Source organism: Bubalus kerabau, chromosome X (genome assembly GCF_029407905.1).
Source record: "Bubalus kerabau isolate K-KA32 ecotype Philippines breed swamp buffalo chromosome X, PCC_UOA_SB_1v2, whole genome shotgun sequence".
Classification (NCBI taxonomy): domain Eukaryota; kingdom Metazoa; phylum Chordata; class Mammalia; order Artiodactyla; family Bovidae; genus Bubalus; species Bubalus kerabau.
In genome coordinates, this window is record NC_073647.1 from 146646834 (window position 1) to 146658991 (window position 12158).

The following is a 12158-nucleotide window of genomic DNA, read 5'->3' on the forward strand; positions in this document are numbered from 1 at the left end:
TCAGTCCACAAGAAGCCTATCCTCCCAATAAATACTCTTCTCAACAAATTGTGTGTACCCTTTGTCCTTTGGGTTCAGTCCAGACCAGCAGATCATGACAGGATGATGTCAGCAGCACCCTAGTGCTTTCAATGTGTAACCATATCTGAGAGCTGCCTGAGGTTTTTTTGATTTATGCCAGGTTACATTATAGACGCTCTGTAATACAGCTGCTAGTTTAAAATTCTTATAACTGGCAATAAGAATTGCAGGTTTGTACTAGAAGTAACAGAAGTAATACTCCATCATGCATTTTGTATAGAAAAATTAGGAAAAGTAAAACTACTGGAAAGCTACATCTTTGTCCTTAAAACTTCCAAGCCATCACTCCTTGGCCTTTTGGCTAAGATCAAGTGTAAAACTTCCAAGTCAGAACGCTCACAAAATCATGATTAAAACAATAATGAAGTGAGGTCGCACAGAGTCGGCACAACTGAAGCGACTTAGCAGCAGCAGCAGCAGCAGCAAACTGCTTGCACCCAGAAATCACTCTAAAAGAAACATCTATATGTCTATTTTTGCTCACTTATGTCCAACTCTCTGTGTCCCCCATGGACGGTAGTTCCCCCCTACCCCCAGGCTCCTCTGTCCATGAAATTGTCCAGGTAAGAAGAGTGCGGATCCAGGGGATCTTCCCAACCCAGGGATTGAACTCACGTGTCCTTCATTGCAGGCAGATTCTTACCCTGTGCACCACCAGGGAAGCTTGTTCTGCCCTTGAAGATGTTTGGAATCAAGGCTCTGATTTGGGAAATATCCAGCACATCTTGTACTCTTAAGGGAATTTTTATAAAGAGGTTTCAAGTGTTGCCAGTTTTTCAGTGATTATCTGGCAGTTTCAAATGCACCGCTTTCTGCTGTCCTCTGTTTTGCTGAAAATGGGGCTTGGCAAGCCGCATTTTTTCCTGTGCTGGCTTTGCTTCCTGTTTCCGCCAGTAGAGGGCACTGGAGAAGGAAAGACAGAGCGGGGCGGGGCTTCGTCCTGCTGCGCTCGCATTTCCCGTCTCGGACGCGAGGGCACCTCGCTCTGGCAGCCGCAGCGGGTTGTAGCCTCCGCCTTCTTTCGGCACTTTCCAGAAGCATCCTTGTTGGAGGTCCACCCTCCTTCAGAAGCCCCTTCTCAAACCCCTGGTCCCAGCAGCAGCCGAATAGCAGCGCTGTTTGCTCCACAGGTATCAACACGTTATACGCGTTTGGAAAGTTCTTGAAACATTTGCCAAATTGCTTTCCAGACGCATTTTTGTGATTTACACTCTAACTGGTTACGTGTGAAAATGCTTCTAGAAAGCCCGCTCCCGTGCATTTGTTGGTGCTGCTACTGCTAAGTCGCTTCAGTCGTGTTCGACTCTGTGCGATCCCATAGACGGCAGCCCACCAGGCTCCCCCGTCCCTGGGATTCCCCAGGCAAGAACACTGGAGTGGGTTGCCATTTCCTTCTCCAATTGGTGCAATTTGTGCATTTGTTAGCCTTAATTATCTTTGTCTTTTACCTGCAAGGACTTAAATATGTATTATCTGATGCTTTACAGGTAAAGTTTACGAAACCCAATCCACATTTTCAAATTGTGCCTGCCTGTTTGTTTACATTTTCAGAGTTATTCTTCAGTAGTTGTCGTTAGGCCCATTTATTTTTATTTAGTTTTTTGCTTTTTGATGGCACCTCGTGGCATGTGGGATCTTAGTCACCCTCCAAGGATAGAAGATATGCCCGATGCAGTGGCAACGGGAGTTTCAATCATTGGACCACCAGGGAAGTCCTCTGTTAGGCTCATTTTAACACTCATAATTTATTTTTGAGGCATTTTCCTCTTTTTAAAATTGATTTTATTTGTCAAAGTGACCACTTTTATGGGGGAGGGGGGATTCCCACAAGAAATTTGCAGTTAGATTGATCAATAAGGCTATGTTTTTCTTTTTCAATATATTTCTTTTTATGCTTAATTTTCTTCCTCCTACTTAGACTCAAAAATCATTTTCTAAAAATGCTAAGGTTATTATTTTATTTTTTTAAATTGGAGTAAAATTGCTTTACAGTGTTTTTTCTGCTGTACAACAAAGTGACTCACATATATATATATATATATGTATATATATATATATACACACACACACATATATCCCCTCCCTCTGAAACCACCCTCCCAGCACAACCCCCCTCCCAGCCCTCTAGGTCATCACAGAGCTCAGAGCTGAGCACCCTGTGCTAATTATAGAGCAGTTTCTCATTAGCTATCTGTTTTACACATGGTAGTGTATGCATGTCAACGCTACTCTCTGTCCCACCCACCCTTCCCCTATTGTGTTGACATGTCCGTTCTCTAGTCTGTGTCTCTATTCTTGCCCTGCAGATAGGTTCATCTATATAAGGTTATTATTTTTTATTATTAAACCAACCCACCCCTATTTTTTTAAAATCACATGATACTAACATTTTTCAGCCCCCCAAATAAAACCAAGGCAAAAACTGAAAGGCAGAGACATATCAAAGCACAATTAAAAAGTAGGGGGAAAGATAACATCCATCCTCCCACCACTATAGCAGGTGCCACAGTCATGTTGGATTTTTTTTTCTTCCCGCCTCCTCTTTGCTGCTGCTGCTGCTGCTAAGTCACTTCAGTCGTGTCCAACTCTGTGAGACCCCATGGACAGCAGCCCACCAGGCTCCACCATCCCTGGGATTCTACAGGTAAGAACACTGGAGTGGGTTGCCATTTCCTTCTCCAATGCGTGAAAGTGAAGTCGCTCAGTCGTGTCCGACTCTTAGTGACCCCATGGACTGCAGCCCACCAGGCTCCTCCATCCATGGGATTTTCCAGGCAAGAGTACTGGAGTGGGATGCCATTGCCTTCTCCGCTCCTCTTTGAGGCAAGGATATTTCAAAGGTTAGTTGAAGTCCTTCTGTTCTCTAAGTCATGCCTGACTCTTTGTGACTCCATGGACTGTAGCCCCCCAGGCTCCTCTGTCCATGGGATTTCCAAGGCAAGAATACTGGAATGGGTTACTATTTCCTTCTCCAGGGTATCTTCCTGACCCATGGATGGAACCAGAGTCTCCTGCATTGGCAGGTGGATTCTTGACCACCGAGCCACCAGGGAAGCCCCTGTTCTATGATATTTAAATTATATTTGCTTAAACGCCCTTTTCCACACTCCCTGGGAAATCTAATCCCCTGCTCTACCTTTCTGTGACACCAGGTGGACTTTTCTTCTCACGTCTGTATCAGTTTCTTCTCCATAGCCTTCCTCTTCTCAATTGTTTTCTCTTTTTTCTGGGAGGAGTTATCAACTTTGATCCTTTTATCACTAGTCAGTTACAAGTCACCTCTCATCAGCTGACTTATTCAACAGCTGTGGTTTTGGTTTCTGTGAAGTGTTTGTTTCTCCTGACCCATTTTCTGTTTAATAAGACAGGTAGAATGGAGGGAAAAATGTATTCTTCAAACGTGAGATTCTGAAACCCCTGATATAAGATGATGGATTAAAAAAAAATCTTTGCAACGTTAGGGTATGATTATATTTTATGTCTTATTGCTGTTGCCAGGTGATTTCACTCTTGCTTAGATAATTCTCCATGTCTTACTTGTAGTTTAGGAGAGACATTTTTCATCCAACCTGCTCACACTGCCATCTGAACAGAATGTTTCTTGTTTTGAAGATATTAAAAAAAAAAAACAAACCACATGATGGAGTTGGCTTGTTTTAGAATTCTTTCAAAGTAGCTTTAAGTTTTGAAATACCAAATGGGACATCAGAACAGTAAGTTGAGTGCTCTGATTGCTGTGTAATGACAAAGCTTGATGGTTTCAAACAACAGTATTCCTTCTCACCACTCTGCCCATTACCTAGATTGTCACACGGTTCCCCATGGTGTTGGCTGGTGCTACCCCGTGACTGCCTTGAGCTGGGAGCTCAGGTGGGGCTGCAACCTCCCAGATGGCTTCACTCAAGCCTGGGATGCCTGGTTGGTCTGGGGACTGGTGGCTCCTCTCCAGCAGGGGAGACACTTTGACATGGTGGCTCATGGTGCTGAGAACAAAGCAGAAACCACCGGGCATCTTCTACCACATTCTGCTGTCAAAGCAAGTCACAGGGCCACTCCAGATTCAGAGGGAGAAAAAACAAACTCCATGTCTTGGTGGAGAAAGCAAAATGCAACACAGCCAGGGGAGGACTGCTTGACGGCCCCATTTGCAGACTTTCTATCAAAACGCTGTAAATCCCATGAATTATGTTCGGGTAAACGACACCCTAGATACTGAGATGTTACCTAGCTGGTATTTTTTTTTTTTTTTGCACCTTGGGGACAGTGAGGATAAATAATGAAATGTCTAGTGCATCAGTCCGGAGAAGGCAATGGCACCACACTCCAGTACTCCTGCCTGGAAAATCCCATGGACGGAGGAGCCTGGTAGGCTGCAGTCCATGGGGTCGCTAAGAGTCGGGCACAACTGAGCGACTTCACTTTCACTTTTCACTTTCCTGCATTGGAGAAGGAAATGGCAACCCACTCCAGTGTTCTTGCCCGGAGAATCCCAGGGACGGGGGAGCCTGGTGGGCTGCCGTCTATGGGGTCGCACAGAGTCGAACACGACTGAAGCGACTTAGCAGCAGCAGGAGCAGCGATGCATCAGTCAGTGAAGGGCCAGATAGTAAACAATGTAGACTTTCTGGGCCATACAGTTACTGCTGCAACTGCTCAACCTCTGCCATTAGAGAATGAAAGCCCCACAGACGACATAGACATGACTGGATAGCCCTGGGTTCGAGTACAACCATCTTTACAAAAAGCAGGTGGTGGGTAGGATGTGTCCTGCAGGCTGTCTTGCTGCCCCTGGTCTAGAGAAATTCTGTAGTGCTTTTCCTGCTTTCTAAAGGACTTGAATTATCTAGGAAGGAGATTTCAGATTCTGATAATACCCACATAAACTATCTGAAACTAACTAAAGTAATATAATAATGAACAAGTAGTGAGTTTGTACTTGTTATTTTTATACCATTAGCATCACCCCCATGCTAATATTATCAAGCACCATTTGTAAAATCTGTTTATGACTTGAGAGTGATACATGCTTTTTCCTTACTTGATTACCATTGCCTTTTAGGTTCTATAAAATCACTTAATGTCTTCAGGGAAAGGGTATTTGTTAATGTGAAATCCTGTTTGGTAAGCAGAAGGCAAACAGTTGGATAGTTTCAATTTTCACAATACATTCAGTAGCTCTCTATCCTGTGACTCCAAATAGTTGAGTTCTTGGGCTTTCAAATAATGAAGCTAAAGGAAAGTCATGATTTCAAAACCCTCTTGCCCATTTTGTAGTGACTGATTTTTTTTTTGACCTCTACACTTTTCTGTAATCCCTCAATATCTCATATTTCATTCATGATACATTACTTCTGTATGAGGTCATGGTTGGGTTTTTTCACATCCACACATGCCCATATGTGGGTAGGAATTGTGGAAAGTTTTTCATTAGTATGCACACCATTTTTTTTTTTTTGGTTTGTTTTTTGGGAGGGGGTTTTAGGGGAGGTTTGTATGCCATTTAAAACACAAGGGATTTCAGGGAAAGGAATTTCCTTCCTCAGCACCAAAGATACTCTTTTCATCTATTTTTATGTGTATGCATTATATAAATCAGATATATCATTCTTCTCATTGCTATAATGTGACCTACATTAAAGCCAAAGGGAAGTATTTCCTTTTGAAATTAAAATAGGGAAGCAAAACACTATGTAGTCTATTAAAAAGTAAATATTGCAACTATTTTTCAAGCCGATGTATTGCCCTTTACAGCCATTTCATTCTAGGTCACAGTAGTGTATTCTCTACCTGTGTGTGAGACACCAGAACAGAAAAGCTCGCGCTGCCTTCTGGGCTCCCTTTTCTCAGCCTGTAAGAACTCAGGCGGGAACGCAGCCTTTCCTTGTCCTGTCCTCACCGTTCCCCAGTGTGCCCCTGATCAGACTGTCACACCCTCCCCTGGAGGTGTGTGCCTATTGTATGCAGGAAGGGGCTCGAGAAAACCCACACTTCCCTGGAGAGCAGCTGTGACTAAGTGTCTGTTTTGTAAGTGTGATGAAATTCCTTTAGCTTCTCCCACGGATCCCTCATTGCTTGATTAGAATAGCATTGGGCATGGTATGGCTTCACACAGACCACACGAGAAGTGCTGTAGGTTGAAAATTTCAGCATGGCTAGGACAGCAGTTAGTTGTTGCCTCCTCCTCCTGCCACAGAAAGTTCCTTCTCAGCTCATGCAGCCACCACGAATCTCTCCAGGAACTGTCTCAGAAATGAAAGAAAAATAAATAGAATTCATTCCTCACACCTTTTGTCTGGAAGTGGATTTTGCCTTCCTCTTTGGCTCTTTTGGATTGGTGCTTCCTATGTATTATCTTTTCGTTTCCTGAGTTTTTTCCCTTCAGTTCCAGAGCACTCAGCCTGAAGGTGGGCTCCACCCCTCTGATTGCCGAGATCAGGCTTCTAGAACCCAGCCCAGAGCCTGGATCTCTGGGAGGGGCTGTTTCTCTTTTCTACTTCCTTAAGTAAAATCAGTCCACAGTGATGCACAGACCTTATTCTATTTCATCCACCAGCCAGCTGACTGGCACTTTTTTTAGCCATATGAAGTTACCATGCATTGGGTTAGTTTCTCTAAGCTTCCTTTTGAAACCATCTTCTTTGATTCTTGTCCTATTTCCTTTTCAACCATCTGTTGAAGTATCTTCTTCAGAGAGACTGAAATTGAGACATTAAATATGCTTGTGAGGCTGATGGCTGATATTGGCGATTCAAGGCTTGAGAGAGGAATCAAGGATCCACTATGAAACAGAAAAGCCCTCTTCCTATATTTTCTAAAAGGCACAGAATAGTTTGAAAGAGCCAGTAATGAGTTTTTTTGAAGACTTAGAAATGACAGTTGTTTCATTTCAATTTCCTAGATTACTGTGGAAATTGCCACCTCATAAGGATGTGGACCTTGACAGGGGAAAATGAACACGCTACAATTGGCTGTCCAATTTTTAGCCTAATTGCCTTCATAGACACATCTAGAGGCATTCCGTGGACACCTCCCAGTGTATGTTGTTGAGAAATTACTCTTCCAGTACACTGTTCAATACTTCCAAACTGATGATTTTATCTTTAGCATCTCATTGTAAACAGTAATCTTAAGGATATTCTTTTCCTAAGGATAGTTTCCTGTTTCCCCCATCTCCTGTATCTAAATGAACCAAATCAAATCTTTTCCAGGGACACACCACAGAAGTAGTGTGCTATCAGGATATTCAAAAAGAGCGATAAAATGCATACTGTTTTCAGTGTTGATGACTGAATTGTGTATTTCGATCAAGTCAGCCAAAGAGCATCTGAGCAGATTTTAATCATCTTAAAACAGGGAGTTATTTTTTTAAAAAATGAAACAGTAAAGAATAGCATTGTTTAAGGCAGCATTACAGAAATAATGCATAGTCATTTGTGGCAATCACATAGGTTTTGCTGGAGATTTGCTAAATCGTGGCTTGGCCTCCTGTCAGCTTGAGTAACGTCACATGCTTTCAGGGTGCATGGCTCCTATTGGCCTTCATGATGGGCAGGTTGACAAAGAACTGATGCCTGGGCCCCTCTGATGTGGCACCATTTTTCATAGTTGGTTGTTCTGTAGCTAATTTGTCAACATGGAGTCTGCTCTGCATTGCATTAAATTGAATGGTCTAACTGGGCATTCATTGCTACATGATTCTGTAATACTCATTTTGCATTGGTATAACAAAGACAATCTTTCCACATAGGACTCCAACATAAATATATGTTTTCATGGTACAGTACCTCTTGGACAAAGGAAGAAGAGAAAATTTATCCAATGATATATATTTTATATTTTATAACAGAAAAGGATGGTATAATGATTTTTTCAGCTCAAATTAAAATTGCAAAATAAGTACTTCTAAAAAATTTGGCTTAGATCTAGGACAGTCGTGTATAAAATGTTAATTTTTAAGCGTTTTATTATGGGAAATGTTAAACATATACAAAACTTGACCCTGTAGAGTACTGAGCCCCAGGTATGATCATCAGCTTCAACCATTATCAATTAATAGCCAATCTTTTTTATCCATACTTTTACCCACTTCTTGTACTGCTGTTAAAGTTTTTGAAGTAAATTCCAGATATCACACCATGTAAAAATACCATGACAAATGGAAGCATTTAAAAATGTTGGACAAAATAAAGTATAAACAGGTACTAGGTAATAATAGCTATTATGTCAACATAAAGCAAGAAATAGAGTGAGGTCCTGCATTTAAATGTCAACCTGATGGCGGAAAACCAGACTTTTCCAAAATAACAAATTAGGTATAATTTGAGAGCCAGTCAAATTGAAATGTTCTAGTTGGTTAATAAATATTTTGTTTGTATACATGTTTACATATGTATAAAAAAAAATGTAAATCACTGAAATTTTAACCCTGGTTGCTCAGAGTAGGGAGACTTTCATTTGCTTTTTTGGTGTTTCTTGTTTTATATGTTTCTTGGAATTAGATTTATTGCTTCAGGAATAATTGTGGAAGTATTAAAAATTATTTGGACGACATGCAAGCTATTGTACAAAGTGCCAGACAGAGGCAAAAAGGTCATAGTAGATTATGTCTTGTTCTCAATTCATCATTTCTTTGGGTCGGTTAGATCTGTACTCATAGAAAGCCAGCAGGGCAGGCATTTTTGCATTTTGCTCCCTCCTTTGCTCCCCTTTCCTCACATTTCCTATGAGGGCCACCCCACTTCCTCACTGCCAGTCCCCTGTGGCTTGTGGCTTGTGGCTTGTATGTGAGGTGAGTGAGTTCCTCTCCAGCTCCAAGGTTAGGCAAAGGACATTGACTGGCCAGTCAGCTCCTCACAGACTCTTGGCCATCATAGTGCTTGGTTGAGGAGGAACATGTGAACAAGGCAAGCCAGTCCAGTAAGACCTTGAGTGTAGTAGACACAGGGGAGATGTAAGTGTGGGCAGTTACTCAAAAATTTAAACACAGAGGTACCATGGGACTCAACAATTCTACTTCTAGGTATCTACCCAAAAGAAAAACATATGTCCATACAAAAACTTGTGCACAAATGTTCATAGCAGCATTATTCATAATAGTCCCAAAGTGTAAACGGTGCAAATGCCCATCATTTGGAAAAGAGATGAGCAGATGTGGTCTATCCATACAGTGGAGTATTATTTAGCCATGAAAAGTATCAAAGTGCTCATACATGCTACAATGTGGCTGATCCTTGAAAACATCATACTGTGTGAAAGAAGGCAGTCACAAAAGAATGTATAGATTATATGATTTCATCTATAAGAAATACCTAGAATAGGTAAGTCCATAGAGACAGAAAATAGATTTAATAGTTGCCTAGGGTAAGGGGGAGGGCATGGGTAAAGGGGTTGGGCTCTGGGAAGGGAATGCTAATGGATATGGGATTTCTTTATGGGGGTGATGGAATTGTTCTAGAATTAGTGGTCATAGTTGCATAACTTTGTGAATATACTAAAAACCACAGAATTGTGTGCTTTAAATGGGTGCATTTTATGATATGTGAATTCTGTCTCAGTCTAAATAATGCTGTGGAAATAAGAATATTGAATCACACCAAAAGAAAGTAAATGGATCTACTTTGACACTAAAAGCTTGAAGAGTTAGGGCAGGAATATTAATCATGAAGGTAAGATGGTGATATCTTTTGACAACATCTGTTACAAAAGTAAAGCAAAGAAGATAAGAGCATTTATTTGGTGTCTTCTACCCAAGTCAAACTTCAGATTATTTGACTCAATCATTTGTAAATTAATTAATGAGTTTTGTTTTTTTTTTTTGCCTGCCCTGGGTCTTCATTGCTTTGCACTGGCTGTGTTCAGTTGTGGGGAGCAGGGTCTACTCCCTAGTTGTGGCACACAGGCTTCTCCTTGGGGTGGCCTCTCTTGCTGCAGAGCGTGGGTGTGTGGGCTTCAGTTGTTTCGGCCTGTGGGCTCAGTAGTTGTAGCTTGCCAGGCTTAGCTGTCCTGCGGCATGTGGAATCTTCCCAGACCAGGGATTGAACTTGTGTACCCCGCATTGGCAGGCGGGTTCTTACCCACTGGACCACCAGGAAAGTCCTAGTTTCTTAGGCTCCTCTAGTTCCTACTAATGTAGATGGGAGCAGAGGCTTCATCAGATCCAAGTTCAAATTGTTTGACCAGACTACTTCATGGCTGCTGCTGTTACTTCAGTGGTTCTTCATATCTGGTCCTGTCTCTCTTCTGATGTCAGTAGCCATGGATGATTGTGATGTCCTTCTGGCTTGTATCAGGGTTAGTGTACATGACCCCTAAAATATGAGAGAAGTGATGGTATGCCACTTGTGATGCAAGATCTTAAAAGGCAACATGGCTTCTGCCTCTCTTTCTTGGGCCCCGTGCTCTGAGCAAAGCCAGTAGCCATGTCAGGAGAACGGGGGGAAAGGAACTGAGGCCTCCTGACCACAGTCCCACAAGTGTGCTTGGAAGTCAAGTCTTCACATGGCATCTTGGTGGCAGCTCCTGGAAGATCCTGACCAGAAGCCGTGGCTGAGCCACTCCTGAAGTCTTTTTCTTTTTTGGGTTTTTGGCTGTGCTGGGTGTTCGTCGCTGTGCACAGGCCTTCTCTACTCTCTAGATGCAGTGCACCGTCTTCTTGTGTTGTGGCACATGGGTTACGGCACGTGAGCTCAGTAGTTGCGGCTCCCAGGTCCTAGAGCTCAGGTTCAGTAGTTGTGGCACACGGCCTTAGCTGCCCCTCAGCATCTGGGATCTTCCCAGACCAGGGATTGAACCCGTGTCTCCTGAATTGGCAGGAGGATTCCTTACCACTGAGACACCAGGGAAGCCCCAGCCCTGAATTCTTGACCCCTAGAAACAATGTTGTTTTCAGGCACTAGGTCCTGGGGTAATTTGTTACTCAGCAAAGGTAACTAGTTGGGTGTTATTCTAATCTAATCCTTTCATTCAATCTTCATTTATTACCTAGAATACTTCTGTAAAGTGAAACTTTCCTTCAGTGACTATTTAATTACTCTGCAGTATTGTTGGTGGGCTTTCCAGGTGACTCAGTGGTAAAGAACCGGCCTGCCAGTGCAGGAGACTTGGATTTCATCCCTGAGTTGGGAAGATCCCCTGGAGGAGGCAATGGCAACCCACTCTAGTATTCTTGCCTGGAGAATTCCACAGACAGAGGAGCCTGGTGGGCTAAGTCCATGGGGTTGCAAGAGTCGAACACAACTTAGCAACTACACCACCACCACCACCACTGTTGGTATAGGAAATAATAGTTATTCTTTTAGTTCAAAAGTATAATCATACCACATATATGCTTTTGTACATATGGATATAATTATACATGTTCACATATGTGTATATATATTTGTAGATGGATAAATAGATTGATAGATAAATGTAAAGAATTTAGAGAATTTTCTTATATTTTTACAGGTTGTCCTAAACATCCTATGATACTGGTGGTGTAATAGTCCACTGAGTTTATTTAACCATTCCACTTTATTGGAAACTTGATTTGTTTCCAGTGTGACTGCTGATAGCCTATCAATTGAAAATATGTTTGTTAAGATTATGTTGTTAGATCAGTTTCTTAGAAATACAACTGCCGAATCCCAAATCATTGGCATTTTTAAGATCTGATCCATTTTTCTAAATGACTTGCCAAAAAGAAAATAGAATTTCTACGGGCTCCAGCAAAATCTGTGTGGCCATTTCACTGTGTTCCTGTCAGGGATCTGTGTCATTTATCCATTCAGTATCCCTATAGCAAATGCTTGCCACGTACCAGGCACCGTTCATAAAACAAACAAAGGAACACAAACTCAATTTCTTATTTTTGATCCAACAGTACCACACATATTTTGTTTGAAATTCTTGATATCTGCTATTAAAATATCTCGACACCGCTTCGGTTTTTACCCTCTGAGCCAGGCAGGGGTTTATTTGTGTCCACTCACCACTGTCATCGTTACCCGCTAAGCCTCTCACATGCTGTCTTCATCCTTTCCCTATTCCACTTCTCTTCTCTCCTATAGGCTGTGGAGCCAGATAACCACCCTTGTTAG

The 12158-nt window shown here is 42.2% G+C and overlaps 1 long non-coding RNA gene across 8 annotated transcripts in view; it reads left to right on the forward strand.

Annotated features, from left to right (window-relative positions):
- Positions 1-717: 717 nt before the first annotated feature.
- The window catches only part of LOC129639091 (uncharacterized), a 290367-nt gene continuing 278926 nt past the window's right edge, over positions 718-12158 (forward strand). For all 8 annotated transcript variants that reach the window (XR_008708166.1, XR_008708164.1, XR_008708163.1 and 5 more), the window contains exons 1-2: positions 718-1211; positions 2648-2725. This is a non-coding gene — a long non-coding RNA (uncharacterized LOC129639091). The remainder of the gene's footprint in view (positions 1212-2647; positions 2726-12158) is intronic.